Source organism: Apium graveolens, chromosome 9 (genome assembly GCF_009905375.1).
Source record: "Apium graveolens cultivar Ventura chromosome 9, ASM990537v1, whole genome shotgun sequence".
Taxonomy (NCBI): domain Eukaryota; kingdom Viridiplantae; phylum Streptophyta; class Magnoliopsida; order Apiales; family Apiaceae; genus Apium; species Apium graveolens.
The window spans coordinates 246,957,676-246,974,303 of NC_133655.1; positions in this window are offsets into that span (position 1 = coordinate 246,957,676).

Genomic DNA, 16,628 nt, shown 5'->3' on the forward strand with positions numbered 1-16,628 from the left:
TTATAGGACAAGTTTTAAACTGAGGGTATAGAACAAGATGTAGGGTAAACTAAAGAGATACACTCACAATCGAATGTCCAGTAAAACAAAATTAAACAGATGGAGGTTCTTGAATAGGTAGTCTCGTATCAAAAGGTAGTAGAATAGCGTAGAATAGCTTGAAGAGGTGCAACTGTCATAACGGAAGGTAGTACCATTAATACTGATGGAAGAACAAAATGTAAATCAAATCTGATAGAAGATGACGATCCTCGAACGGAAAACTCCAAACGATCCGATGATACAGGGAAATCAGTGAAGGGTTTTTAGCACATAAACGCAGAGAAAACGTAAATTTAAATCTTAAAAAAAATCGAAACCCTCCACAGGATCCATGCGAAAAATAATATTTAATTCGTAGTTTAGTATGTTTACCTTAAGAAGCTTTACATTAATGGAAAGATGGAGGTCTTTAATGTGATCCAAAAATGATGAACGGAGATCCTTAGCAGCTGCTCCTCAAGTGTGAAGCACTCCACCGGTATCCACCAAGAAAACGATGTAATGAAGGAGGAGGAGATGGAGAGAATTAGGGTTTTGTAAATCTTTTTGGTCGAGGCAAAAATGGGGTTTATAATAGTATATTTATAGGCAAAATTTTCAGCTGAAAATTTTCCCATAAAATATTATTATTATTAACCCTTTATTATTCTCACTAATAATTAAAACACCTTTTAATTATTAATCCTTTTTCTAAACTCTTTAGAAATAATTCTCTCACTTGATTTAATTTCCAAAAATTAAATTCTTAATTAATAATATTAAGAACCTTTTCTTAATTTAATTTATAATCAATTATCTCATTTAATCAATTATTAAATTTGCAAATTAATTATTTATTTCATAAATAAATAATTATCAGCCATTATTAATTAATTCCTCCACCATTAAATCATTATCTTTTATGGTGTGACCCTGTAGGTTCAATATTAAGCCGGTAGTAGAAATAAATAATAATAAAATTATTTTATCATTATTTATATAAATTCTCTAATTCATCAAATATGATTAATTAATTAATCATATTTATTCTACATCGTGAGGGATACTTCTCAGCATATCTCGACTATCCGGATAATACGAATTCACTGCTTAGAATACCAAGAACCTATTCAGTGAGTAGTTACCGTACAATTAATTCCTTCTACCCTGCAATGTCACGATTAAATACAAGGCATGGATCTTGTGTCAAGCCTATCTTATTTAATCACTTGCTTTCCCATTCACTATGCTTAGTTCTATTTAATGTAAATTAGAAACTCCTTTCTAATTTCATTCACTCTGGCCAGAGATTCCTGAACTAACATAAGTGGATCAGCATTGAACATTCTCTTCCTACACTGGAAGGGGTAGATCCTTTATTGATCATACACTATCTTTGTGTACAAATTCCTATACCCAGTAGAGCCCTTATAATTGTCCCTTGAGACTAAGAACTAAACCAAAGCATAGTTCAGTGTACACAAGATGACTATGATGACCTCAAGTCTAAGGATACTTGTACAACTATCACTATGTGAACAACTGCTAACACGTGAGTGAACTCCATCAGTTATTCAGCTGTGTGAGTCATGTTCAGTGAACTTTTCTATAATAAGCACCTACATACTAGCTATAGTGTCACCACACAAATGTCTATGAGAACAGACATCCTTCATAATAAAGCAATCAGAGTATGTACCGATCTTTGCGGATTATTAATTACCAGTTAGTAATCCTACGACCAGGAACTATTTAAGTTTAGAGTTATCATCTTTTAGGTCTCATTATTATGATCTCATCACAATCCATAAAAAGCTTTACTCTAAACTGTGGTAATCTTATTTAAACATCTAAATAGATAGAGCCCGCAATAAAAACAAAACAAGCCTTTTATTAATATCAATGAAATCAAAACAGATTACATAAAAGTTATTCCTAAATCCTCATACATGATTGGACTTAGAACATATCTCTTTCAATCAGGATCTGCCATTGCCGTTGTTTGGAGATCACGTCGCAAGTTAAGAATCCTGAATCGCAACACGAACCGCACCGGAGACCTACTATACAATCGCACTCAACCTCACAATGTCTTATCTTTCTATTTCCTAATCCTAACCCTCTACCCAATCCCGACAATCTAGGCTTGTTTCAGTGACTTATAACCTGTAGCTCTGATACCAACCTGTGACGCCCTCCAAACTCAGGTCAGAAGTTTGGGGTCCACAACACATATATAATATATGAACCTGTATATAAGATACTATTTGCAATGACCCTACTTTACACAACCACGGATCGCAACAGGTTAAAGTATGAAAACAAGCCACAACCTTAACTTTTATTACAACGTACCAAATTCCAACTAATTTAACTTACAACTGATAATAAAATTATTCTTACAATCTTACTATCTCTCTACCGAATGAAGCTCCTGCTAGCTCGATCCAACTCAACTGGAAGCTTAGCCTGCACTCTGGACTGAGGAACTTCACTATCATCCATATCTTTTTCAACTGTAAAATATATAAAAAGATTTGCAGGAGTGAGCTAACTAGCTCAGCAAGTCATAATTACGATAATTAGGGTTAGACAATGATCAAATGAGATAATTCAGAGGAATCAAGTTTCTTTCTAACTAATCATTAGAATTGGATATTCATTTTAAGTTTTAAAAACCAAGGTTAGGCTGCTGATCAGTCACGCACTAACCTCGAGCGAAGCACACAGCTCTGCTCTACGAACTGGATCCAAGGCACACATTGGCCTAATTCGACCACGAATCTGGTCTGACCACGAATCTGGTCCATATAAAGAAAACTATCCAATTCTAAAACAATTTAGTGTAATAAACAATGTAATTAAATAAGCAAGATCATAATCAACAACGATAAAGCATTGGTATAAAAGCATAATGTAATTCTTGAGTACCACAAGGGTATATCAGGGTATGTATAAGAAATAGTTTCCAGTTTGTAAAGGATCAGGTATTAGACCAGTAATGATGTCTCAAGGTATAGTTCTTTGATGTTATAAAGAATGGTTGGAGTATAAAAGTTTCTGTGTTTTCAAACAATTTTATTCCAGTGTTTGGTGTTTGGTAGTTATACATTTGGGGAGTGGTATCATATTTGTGTGATTTGGTATTTGAGGATCAACAAAGGATGGTTTACAAAGAACAAGGCTTACGGTTCAAAATCAAGAAAAATCAGGGTTCAAGGGTAAATAGTTTAAAGCACTTGCAATATAAACAAGAGTTATTTTGAATAAGAGCGACATGTTATGAAACAGTTCGAAAATAATTACGATATATCTTGAAGAAAAGTTCGGAAGTACTTGCCTTACATGGCTTTACAACTATTATTGATTAACTCTGAGCCGACTCTGCCGCTCAGGATTTATTGTCTATCCATTAAATCACCCTGGATTCGACCTCAACACTTTAATCCTTTTATTGGAACTTTACTGAGCTTTTCGACTGCCCACCAAACTATCTCTCGTCCCATGCCAATTCTCGGGCCTTCCGACTAAACCTACAGAGTCGAAATACCCTAATTTAGACTTTTGATTATGCTTGACATATCCTCATTAACAATCTACCCGTGCGTTAACAAAATCCGACTCGTAACACATATATTATTGTAATACATGTATCAGTTAGGATTCACGTATTCAAAACTCAGCTTGATATTCACTTTCGGAAAATACATATACTCATTGTTTCAGAAAACGGTTTGTCAGTTATATTTTACAAAATAATTTATTTATAATTATATAGTTATACATATTCGACTGATATTTCCGATATTTTTTATAGGATACATTCTCGAAAATCGGGCAGCGTCTCTTTTGTTTATCAGACTACCCGTCGAATACAATCGACGTCTACAACAACCAATCAATCAGACGGTTAATTCAACAACCACCGTTTAATAATCCAAATCACTCAACAACAATCTCAGTCAAATTTCATAAATCCCAATCACAATCTCGATACAATCTCTATATATCCAATAAATATATATCCTTTTTTAAAAATAACGTTACGAACTAAATTAATAGTTTAAAAATCTTAGGACTCAGAATAAACATCACAGTCCACCGTCAACTCATCGAAAATCACTGTTGACGGCGGCAAAGTTCGTCGGTGCCCGATTATCTCGGGTGTCCTCTACGAATTTTACCGATTAAATACAATTCCATCTACACACAATTATTTATTTCACAGATTTTTTTTCTTTAATCAAATAATTCCTGTGGAATATATATATATAAAAATGCAACAAAACCAATCGGACAGGCAACAGGAACAGGAGTATACACGCTCCGCCCACAGCCTGAGGTCACCTTGCCGGAAAAATAACGGCGGCAACCTAAAAGAAAACAGGCGGCAACAAAAAAACAAGGCACAACATCAAGACAATATCATACCCAAGCATATACATACGTATAGGTATATATATACATCAATTAAACAGACAGCTGAAACAAGCAACCATAGCAGCCGGAAAACCAAACAACAGCCGAATCCTTACCAGTAACGGAGAATAATCGGGGAAAGAAGAAGAAAAAAAATTGAAGAAGAGATTGAGAACACTGGAGAGGCGAGAGAACAAAGAGATAATCGAAGGGATTGCTGAGAGAGGAGACCGAAAGGAAGAATGAGGGGATTTTGTATTTGCTTTTGTTTATCTGCTTTATTATATTTTTATTCGAATAATTCTGCTACTGCCACATTTCTGCAATCACACAAAAATTTAACACGTGTCCTGGTTTGTACTGTAGTCCCCGATTTTGTTCCCGTTTTGCAAAATAACGAACAACCTTATTGGTAAAATTTTACCCTAAAATTACCAAAATAGTTTTTAAAATATCACAAATAATTCATAATTATTAAAAATAAATTTTTCGTAATTTTCAAAGTATATTTGAAACGTAACTCATATCCGCATTTAACAATTAATGATCTGAGCTGCACTTAAAATAATTTCAGAAAATCACGTAAATAGTCTTAAAATGTTAGAAATATCCCGAAGTTCATAAAAAACATAATTTTCAAAATTTTAGAATAATTTTCGAAGTGCACTTTATACCCGCTTTTTAACAATTAAACGAAATAACGTTGCGGGTGAAATTAATCCCGAAAATTTCCAAAATAATTTTAAAATTCTCAGAATATTATAAACTTAGAAGAATATGAATTTTGTGATTTTTGAGAAACTCTGGAATTAATTACAGATTTTACGAGTAAAAGAAATCATAAAATTATTTAAAAATAAATAATCAATAAAATATTGATTTCTCAATTTTATAAAATCCTAAAAATAATTATAGCAATTATAAAATCATAAAAACAATTTTAGAGACACTTCAAATATTTATACAAATAAATTTACATTAAATCCACTTTAAAAGTGAAACAATTCAATACAATTCCTTAATCAATCACACGAACAACCTGATATATCATAAATCACACCTAGATAATAATCAAACAACACATAGCAGTCAAAACCAATACATATATTTTTTTTAATAATTTCCATAATAATCACATATTTAAATAATTTAAAAATACACGGGTCGTTATATCGTCGACATAGACGGCAATGATCAAACTCTCGTTTCCTTCTCTTCTTGTGTAAACTGCATTGTCATATGGACATCGGTTGAAACCCATATTCACGAGGCACTGGTTGAGCTTCGCGTACCAGGCCCTTGGTGCATGTCGAAGGCCATACAGGGCCTTGATCAACTTGTACACCATTTTCTCCTGTCCCTGTTTCTTATATCCTTCAGGCTGAGACATGTAAACGTCCTCTGTGATTTCACCATTAAGAAACGCAGTCTTTACATCTAAATGATGCACCACCCAGTTTCTTTTCCCAGCTAGTGCCAACAGCAAATATACAGTTTCCAAATCAGTCATTGGGGCATACACTTCTTCGTAATCTATACCGTGCTCTTATGCATATCCCTTTGCCACAAGGCGTGCCTTATGCTTCGTCACCTTTCCCGTCGCATCTTTCTTCAGTCTGAAGACCCACTTCAAGCCTATTTCTTTCTCTCATGCTGGTAACTTGACTAGGGACCAAATACCATTTTTCTCTATGGACTCTATTTCTGCATCCATGGCTCTTCACCAATTTTGATCCTCTACTGCTTCTCTATAGTTTGTTGGCTCTTCGATACCCATTAAGTACAATTTCTCATCCAATATCACATTTTCCGTGTCGTCATAGACTTCTGAAATTAACCTGGTTCTCTTTGGCGTAACACTGTCATCATAATCTTCAACCCATAATTTTTGTGTTGCAGGTGACGATACAGGACTTTCTGGCTGGCCTGTATTCTCACTTTTCCTTGTGTCGCTATCATCATCCCCCTGCAAAACATCTATATCGAATGTGATCAACTCTTCTCCTTTAAAAAATTTCTGTTTCATCCTACACTCATGTTCTGTTCTCTTCAAAACTGACGTCCTTGCTCACCAATATCTGTTCTTTAGTAGGATTGTACAGCCTGTAACCTTTGGTACCAGGCTCCTTCCCGAGATTTATAACTCGAACACTTCGATCATCTAGCTTAGACGTTTGTTAACTTGGGACTTTCATATGTCCAACACAACCAAATACACGAAGATGTGCTAAATCTGGCTTTTGCTCCGTCCACACCTTATAAGGAGTAATTCCAGTCAATGCCCTAGTTGACAAGCAGTTTAATACATACACAGCGTGCATGACTGCTTCCCCCCAAAACTATGCAGGTAAGCTCATTTCTTTTAACAAACTTCGGGCCATCTTTATAACAGTTCTATCAGGGCGTTCCACGACGCCATTTTGTTGGGGCGTATAAGGGGCAATATAGTGCCGTTTTATGCCATTCTCTTCACAATATAATCTGAAATTATTCGAACCAAACTCACCGCCTCTGTCCATTCTAAATGTTTCAATCCTTCGTTCAGAACCCTTTTCAACAAGTGCCTTGAATTTTTTGAATGCATCAAAAGCTTCATCTTTGGTTTTGAGTAGATATGCCCACATAACATGGCTGAAATCATCAACTAATAGGAAAATATACCTATTATCAGCAGCAGTCGCGGGTGTGATTAAGCCACACAAATCACCATGTACGAGTTCCAACACCTTGGATATAACAACCCAAATTCGGGGTCAAGATTTGGTATCACAAAACAATTTTTACATAAAATAAAATAATATACAAATAACCCCTTAAATCCGGATCGTTTATAGGTTATGGTATGAAACAAGAATCTAAACTTCTACAATTCACAACAACTAGAATACAAGTTTAAATACCTTCACACTAATTCCCTTGTCTTATTTTCCTAACACCTTCGTCCTCTCGCAGCGGGGATCTCTCTAACTTCTGCTGTCTATCAAAACTAGTCACTTTATCCTTCTCTGTTTCTGAAAGAAATAAGAATTTATAAAGCAAGAGTGAGCCAAAAATGTCCAGCAAGTATATAAGTGATTTCCAAGTATCAATATCAAAAGAACTTTTCCGGACAAAATCGTTAAATAGTTTATAACATTTCTATTTCTTTGAAGTAGTTGAGCGAATAAACATTGGCTGCTACTAGCCTTGAATTATAAAACAGAAGTGTCGAGCAATTCCCAGATTCATCTCCTGAATCAGGGTTTTTTCCGGTTTTGTTAGCATAAAACTTTTCGAGAGGGAATGCCGTTAATGGCGATCAATAATAAATTAGACTAGACACTAGTATAACGTTCACACTCTTACCCTGCTGATCATTCAGGATATAGTGTAGATCTATATCTCAATATATAGATCCATTCGGGTACCCGGGCACTATGGCCCAAGGGTCCGGTCCATTCCCGACCCATAGGGTCCAGCTCATCACTGGCCCTCATATATATATATAGTAATCATCCAGCCCGTAGAGTATTTTGATGTCAAATCATTTTGATTTCAAAACATCCCAATTCAGGGTTCGCAAATAACCCGGAAGAATAGGTATTTACTCAAGATATCAATCGATAATATAGGAACAATAATGAATAGGACGTACACAATTAAGAGTACTTACAGTGAAATATAAAATAGTTAACTATTCTGAACTAAGAATAGGAATGAAGAGATATTTGCAGTATTTTAAAAGAAAGTTTAGGAATACTTGCCTTGATTAGCTTTAATCACTATTATTGGTTGACTTTGGTTTGACTTGAACGTTCGGCTTTATCGTCAAACCACTACCCTATTCTGGATACAATTATATCCTTCATGTCCTTCGATTAGAATCTTGTTGAGTTTGACAATTGACCACTAGACTATTCTTAGTCCGACGTCACTTTTCGGGTCTTTCGACTAGGACCTACAGGGTTGAAATACCCTAGTTCAGATAATCGCCTAGCTTGACATAATATCAGTATCACTTCTACCCATGCGATTTCATAACCCGACTCGTATGCATATGTATTATTTAAATACACATAGCAATTATGGTTCACATCTGTAACACTGAAAGGCATATGTCATAGCCTATTTTTTTATACGAGGATTTAACTCAATTCAAATAAGAATGTAACAAATAAATAGTGGATCTACCGTCAAAGAGATCTGTCAAAGGATTCAGAAATAAAGTTCATCTACAGACTTGAGGAATTACTTTACTGGAAGAAGTTCAAGAAATTGATCAAGCCTCAGTGATATAAATCAAGATTGTGGATTTAATCAAGTGACAGAGATCTTGTCAGGGTATCAAATAGTTACAAGGATTTAATCTGAAGAAAATCAAGTTATCAAAGTCAAGACATGAAGAAACATCACGGAATTTAGTCACTCATGAACCAGACAGTACATCGAGTGTCAACATTGAAGTGGTGGAATTGATTCATAATTTTCCGTGATTTTCAGAAGATATTTAGAAGAGTGGTTGTTGTTCAAGAGTAATATTAATTCTCTATTAATTAATTAAGTCATATAATTTAATTAAGAAAATAAATTATATCTGCAAAGATTAATTAATCAAATTTATTGATTAATTGAATTAATTGATTAATTAATTTTGAATTAATATTATTGATTTTCAGAAGTGTAATTGAATTAAAATCAGTTTTAATTCAATAAGGCAAGTAAACTTGAACTGGCATGACAATCTAGATTGTCATACCGATTGTCATGCCAGGTCATTTCTAATTGTCTCACCGAAAACTCTACTAGCAGTGGGATAGTCTTGCTAGTTCAGGAGATTGTCATACTGAAAGTTCTACTAGCTATGGATTTGTCTTGCTAGTTTAAGTGATTGTATCACCGATTGTCATGATAGTTCAAAAGATTGTCTCACCGGAAGTCATGCCAATTCTCAGATAGTCATGCTATTTCAATTGATTATGTTGAGTGAATTATTAAAGACAAGCAGCAGAAGACATTTAAAAACAATCAACTACTTCAAGAACATAACAGAACAACAGCGGCAGAAGAAATATTTTATCTCTAAAATGCAATTCAAGACCATTGATTTTCTAGCAATTAAAGTTAAATCTAAACCACTATAAATCATTCTATTGTTCTTGTGTAACTATCTAGCGGATCAAAATCCCTAGAACTTAATCTCAAATTGCTTCTAGCATTTGATTCTTTTTATTGCAAAAATAGAAAAAGTTCATGTCGAATTTATTCTAAATTTGTGATAATCTATTTGAGATTAATCCCTTCTAATCGATACCGTTGTTGTAACACCTTTTAAGTTTAATAATAGTTTTATTTACCTTGAATTTTGTTTTACTTTTTTATTCCGCATTAAATTCGATTAAACGGTATAGTTTGTATTCACCCCCCCCCTTCTACGAACATATTGGGACCTAACAATTGGTATCAGAGCCTTCTGATTAACGAACAAATCAAGATCCTAGACTTTTGTGATTTTTCAACTCCTTGAATTTTTATTTATTCAAAAATTCATAATGACTTCACAAAAAGTTGGAACCGTTAAAATTCTACTATTTGATAAAGAAAATTATATTATGTGGAAGAAGAAGATGCTCTTGTTTTTACAAGTTGCAAATCCCAAATATCTAAACTTGTTGAAGAAGGGTCCAAAAATTCTGATGGTTATTGAACCAGAGGTGATAGAAGATGATGTTGTAATTACCAAAGCTAGAACCTATGCAAAAGAGCCTGAGGATTTTACTCCTGCTGAAAAGGAAGAAGCCTCCTTGGATGCCAGCCTTCAATTAATTTTAGTTGATTCCCTTGATTCCTTGATGAACAGACATGTGATGAACTGTAAAAATTCCAAACACATCTGGGAAACTATTGAAGTGATTAATGAAGGTACAGAGGAAGTTAGGGAGAACAAGTTAGAGATCCTAACCTCTGAGTATGAACATTTTAAATCCAATCCAGGAGAAGGAATTATTGAAGTGTTCGAGAGGTACAATGAATTGATCAACAACCTGAACATAAATGGAAAATATTATTCAATCCGGGAGATCAACAACACTGCCAACTCATCTTAAACATAGAATCACTGCCATAAGAGAAGCTAGATATCTGAGTGAGATTTCTTTGGATAGACTCTATGGTGTGTTAAAAACCTATGAGTTGGAGCAGATTCAGCAGAAGGAAGTCTACAGGAAAGGTAGAGTGGTCAGCACGTCTACTGCTCTAGTAGCTGAAGGTCAACAACAATCTCAATAGTCAGAGAGAATGGTACAGTCTTCCAAGGCTGAGGAAAATGTGTTAGTAGCAGAATATGATCCTCATACTACAAATCAATCTGGTGATGATTTTTACTCCTTGGAAGAGCTGGAGCAATTGGAAGATGAGTCAATGGCCTTGATTGTCAAGAGATTCTCCAATGTCAGATTCAAGAGAAATCCCAAGTTCAAGTACAAGTCCAACTACAACAGATTCCGGAAAGATGGATCTTCATCCTCTAACCCCAGCAGTGGTGGATACAAAACAGGGATGGTTGATCGAAGCACCATTCGATGCTTTAACTGCAATGAGTTGGGACACTTTGCCATAGAATGCAGGAAGCCAAAGCAAGTAAGGAAGAACTCTTATGATTCAAATCAGAAGAATAACTCTGAAAGGGCTTATCTAGCAAAGGGAAGAAGCTGGGATGATACTGATAGTGAAGATAAAGAAGATGGGAATCTTGCTCTTATGGCTATTGATGAAAATACTTCATCGTCAAGAAAAGAGGTAAAATTTACTGATGCTGAATTAGTTTATCATCTAGGAGGTTCCTTAGATTGTGCTCGTCGTGATAATGAACTGTTAAGTCAACAGATCAAAGACCTTGAGAAGAAGGTCAATGAATTAAGACTTGTACACATTAATCAAGACAAGTTAAAAGAACAAGTATCTTTTCTAGAGAATAGAGTTAACTATTATAGACAACTCGAAACTATTCTCAAAGACAAGATCACCGGTCTTGAGACTAAGGTTAAAGCTTACTTTAATTCTTGTTCGAAGGCTAAAGAGTTCTACAGTAAGCAAGTTGTTAATCAAACATCTGGAATAGGTTTTGATTACAATGCTACTATTGGAGAATTAGGCATAAACTCCCCTCCTCATGTCTGTGCTAAAGGTAGGGAAGTACCACATGTGCTTAAGGGTGTTGATAAACCCCTCTACAAAGGATCAATTGCTTAACCATTTGATGAGACCTCCTTTATTATTCAAGAAGAAATACGTGCTAAAGATTGTGCTAATGAGAAGGTTGTTTCCAAGCCAAGTGTGTCGAAAGTTCCAGTCAAAGTTGTGAAAGAAAATGAGACTAACTCAGACACACATGAGTTGGATAACAAAAATGCCATGTCTACCATGCATAATTTGCCAGTTGTTAATCCCTCTCATAAAGTATGTGGTGTTCCTAATTGTATGTCTTGTGCTTTTAATTTGATGTATGCTTATTTTAATGGTAAGCATGTTTCTAGTGACAAGACTACTCCTCGTCAGCATGTGAATAATAGGAAGCATGATAGGTCTAAGACTACTAGTCCTTCTAAGGCTAGAAAGGAGACATTTGTACCTAAGCCTAAATAGAAATTTGTTAAGGCTGTTTACAAGGTCAAATGTCCAGTCATTGAGAAAGTTGAGAACATTAAAGTTAAGAATGTTGTTTTGCCTGACAAAGGTCAATTCTACAAGTATGTCGGGCCCAACCAAGTTTGGGTTCTGAAGAAGGTTTAATCCATTTGTATTGTAGGGCATTAAATAGCTGGAACCGGCAGTGTGGATTCTTGACAGTGGATCGTCAAGACATATGACCGGAGATAGAGCCCTGCTATCAAATATGGTTGAGATAGCTGGCCCAGTGGTTACCTTTGGAGATAACAGCAAAGGTTTAACTGAGGGATATGGCTGTTTGCAAGCTGGTAATATTATCATTGAACTTGTAAATATTTTATGTATTTTTGCTATATTTATATAAGTTTTTATTTGTATTTTCTGTAACTATAAATATTGTTTGAGGTAGTACAGTTGTTAGTGCTTAACAATTGTATGATATATGAAATTGAATGTTGATATCTTTTTGATAGATAATTGGTATTTAATTCATTGATATATTTTTTTAAAATTATATGCAACATAATTATTGGTATCTAAAGTACTTGACAAGTATCGGTCAATGATATATTGTTAATATTTTCTTGCAGATATTTGTGAGATTTTAAGTTCTAGTGAATATATATAAGTTGCTATATCTGAAAGATTCACTATAATTTGAAATCAGCAGCATAGTCATTCTTATTAATATTATTTTTCAACAAACAATGTTGTTGATTATAATTTTATTAAGTTAGATTATGGAGCTTTTGACATGAATGAGAATTACTTAGACTTTACCCTAAGTGATCAATGTTTAACAAAAACTCATTCATATTGAAAGACAAATCTCTCTTTCTCTTCATAATACTGCTAGGTCATCAGTCTGTGTCTTATCAAATCATTTATCTTTTTAGGCATAAAAAGCAGACTTGTGCACTCGAACAGTTTTAGGAGAAAATCAAACTTCTTTCTACATTAGTGATTTCTTATTTCATTTTAAATTTTTTGAAATCACTATTGTACATCATTTCTCTCAAAAGATTAAATGTATGATTTTCATTCATTATAGATCTTAAGTACATTTTATCTCTATTGCCATATGTTCTGTGATACAGGTTCAGCCTCCAATTGCCTTCTTTCATTGACAGTCATGAGGTTGAAAACCCACAACATCCATTCCAAACTGTAAAGACAAACACAGATACAGAACCAACCAACACTCTCTTACCACTAAAATGTAGTATGAATGAGCGTGAGGGAGATAGTGCCTTAGTGCACCACATAAGGAAGGTTCTGAAGTCAACCCAGCAGCTCTGTCTCCTACAAAGATGAGTAGTATTTTAAACCGAGATAACTGCTAGCTCCCATACATCTTCTCAAAAAGATGTAATAGCTGAAAAGGCACAAAACAGTTACTAGATTCATCCTCTCAACACGGTGCGTCTATTGAAATTTTCCTGTCGGCCAGGGTATCTGTTGTACTGTCACCACCTCAAACACAAACAATTCTTGATGCACAAGGAAAGGTTATACATACAAAGGAGGAGTTGACGGAAACAAAAGTTTCGACCATTTTAAGGTCAGATTCGATTGTTCAAGGTTCTTTAATTGACCAATTGCCTTTACAGGTGTTAGGAGAGGATACTGATCCAATAGCCATATGTCAGTGGTCAGTGTCTACCTCCCTGGGCTTAAATCCCATGGATGCATCTGCGGATAGTGGATCTGACATAGGCGCAGATCGACAACTTGTTTACAATGATTCAGATATTACCTGATGAGTCACAAGGAAATGTCTTCACAGACATTAGAAGGGAACTTTGATCTTTATGCTAAATTCGTTGGATCATTGTTTACCTTCCCAGAATTCAAATCTGGAACCCTAAAGGGAAACTAGCAACTTGTAGATTATGACTCAGATTCATCTGACGAGTTTAACAAGGATGGGGATTTGCGAACTCCCATTGCACCACCTGTGACCTCCTTAAGGATGGCTAAGTTGATTTTCCTTTCAGGTACAGCTGAATTTTGGAGCTATAAGAGGAGTGATACACTTGTGAGAATGAGTGTAAACACGAGTGGAGAGAAGAGTGAAACACATGTGAGGTACACTAAAACAGAATCACACACTCACAGTGAGGAAGAAAGATAAACTACTTGTTATTTCTTTTCCAACCAAGTGGAATATGAGAACTCCTTCAGACAACGGCATACATTCCTTCTCTAAGGGGGAGATAAAAGCTTAAGTAATAGTTTGGAGGATTCCTCAACTAAGGAGGAGAAATAGCAGGGAGGAAGAAAAAGGTAAAGCACATGTACACTACACCATTGTTATTTGTAACTACGGATCCTATTGTACGGGAGAGGCAGTAAACACAAGGTGATTTCCTAGGAAGGGAAGAAGCTATTTTCCAAAAGGGGAGTACCATTGGTTTTTATCTGCGGATCCTATTGTACGGGAGATGTGGTAAACGAAGGTGATCTCCTTTAAGCAGTTGATTCTCATAGGGGGGAGAAGCAAGAGAGATATGCGCTTCTCAACAGGAAATGTGGTTGTATAAAAGAAGATGAAACTACTTGAAGATATGTTCAGTCTAGAGGAACATCTATTTGGAATCTGGAAAATGCTAAATTTAATCCAAAACTTTTCTGCTATTTACTTTGCATTTCTATTTACATCTTTTTCTTATTTGTTAGTTGAGTTATCCTCTAGGTATTTGTTGTTATTATCTAACAAACAAATAGGGGGAGATTGAAAGGCATATGTCATATCCTATTTGTTTATTCGAGGATTTAACTCAACTCAAATAAGAATATAACAAGTAAATAGTGGATCTACCGTCAAAGAGATCTGTCAAAGGATTCAGAAATAAAGTTCATCTACAGACTTGAGGAATTACTTCACTGGAAGAAGTTCAAGAAATTGATCAAGCCTCAGTGATATAAATCAAGATTGTGGATTTAATCAAGTGACAGAGATCTTGTCAGGGTATCAAATATTTACAGGGATTTAATCTGAAGAAAATCAAGTTATCAAAGTCAAGACATGAAGAAACATCACGAAAGTTAGTCACTCATGAAACATACAGTACATCGAGTGTCAACATTGAAGTGGTGGAATTGATTCATAATTTTTAGTGATTTTCAGAAGATCTTCAGAAAAGTGGTTGTTGTTCAAGAGTAGTATTAATTCTCTATTAATTAATTAAGTCATATAATTTAATTAAGAAAATAAATTATATCTACAAAGATTAATTTATTGATTAATTGAATTAATTGATTAATTAATTTCGAATTAATATTATTGATTTTCAGAAGTGTAATTGAATTAAAATCAGTTTTAATTCAATTAGACAATTAAACTTGAACTGGCATGACAATCCAGATTGTCATACCGATTGTCATGCCAGGTCATTTCTAATTGTCTCACCGAAAGTTCTATTAGTAGTGGGATTGTCTTGCTAGTTCAGGAGATTGTCATACCGAAAGTTCTACTAGCTATGGAATTGTCTTGCTAGTTCAAGTGTCTGTCTCACCATTGTCATGCTAGTTCAAAAGATTGTCTCACCGAAAGTCATGTCAATTCTCAGATAGTCATGCTAGTTCAATTGATTCTGTTGAGTGAATTATTAAAGACAAGCAGCAGAAGACATTTAGAAACAATCAACTACTTTAAGAACATAACAGAACAGCAGCCGCAGAAGAAATATTTCATCTCTAAACTGCAATTCAAGACCATTGATTTTCTAGCAATTAAAGTTAAATCTAAACCACTAGAAATCATTCTCTTGTTCTTCTGTAACTATCTAGCGGATCAAAATCCCTAGAACTTAATCCCAAATTGCTTCTAGCATTTGATTCTTTTTATTGTAAAAATAGAAAAAGTTCATGTCGAATTTATTCTAAATTTGTGATAATCTATTTGAGATTAATCCCTTGTAATCGATACCGTTGTTGTAACACCTTTCAAGTTTAATAATAGTTTTATTTAAATTGAATTTTGTTTCACTTTTTTATTCGGCATTAAATTCGATTAAACGGTATAGTTTGTATTCAACCCCCCTCCTACAAACATATTGGGACCTAACAAAAACTCGGTTCGGTTTTTGTTTTCGGAAAGTATGTACACTCGTCATTTTGGAAAATAGGGTGATCGAGTATTTATAAAATATTTTGTCACGACACGTAATTTGGTTTCGTATAATATAATTTTATATATGTATTCTCGTTTGATGTCTCCAATAATTATGGGTTACGTTCCCGTATTTTCAGAATTATTTTCCCAAAAATCGGGCAGCATCTTCTTTATTTATCGGCCTACCCGTCGAAACAATTCGACGTCAATCACAATCAACAACAACCGCAATCCAATTCACAATCTCAACCAGCGGTATGACTTATAAAAATAATATCTTATTTTTCGTTTCGAAATTAATTTTACAACTGATTTTATTTAGTTATAATTTAGGACTCATAATTAATCATCATTGTCCACCGTCGGCTCGCCGAGGCTCATCGCCGACGACGGTAAAATTACGGGTTTCCGATTATATCGGACATCC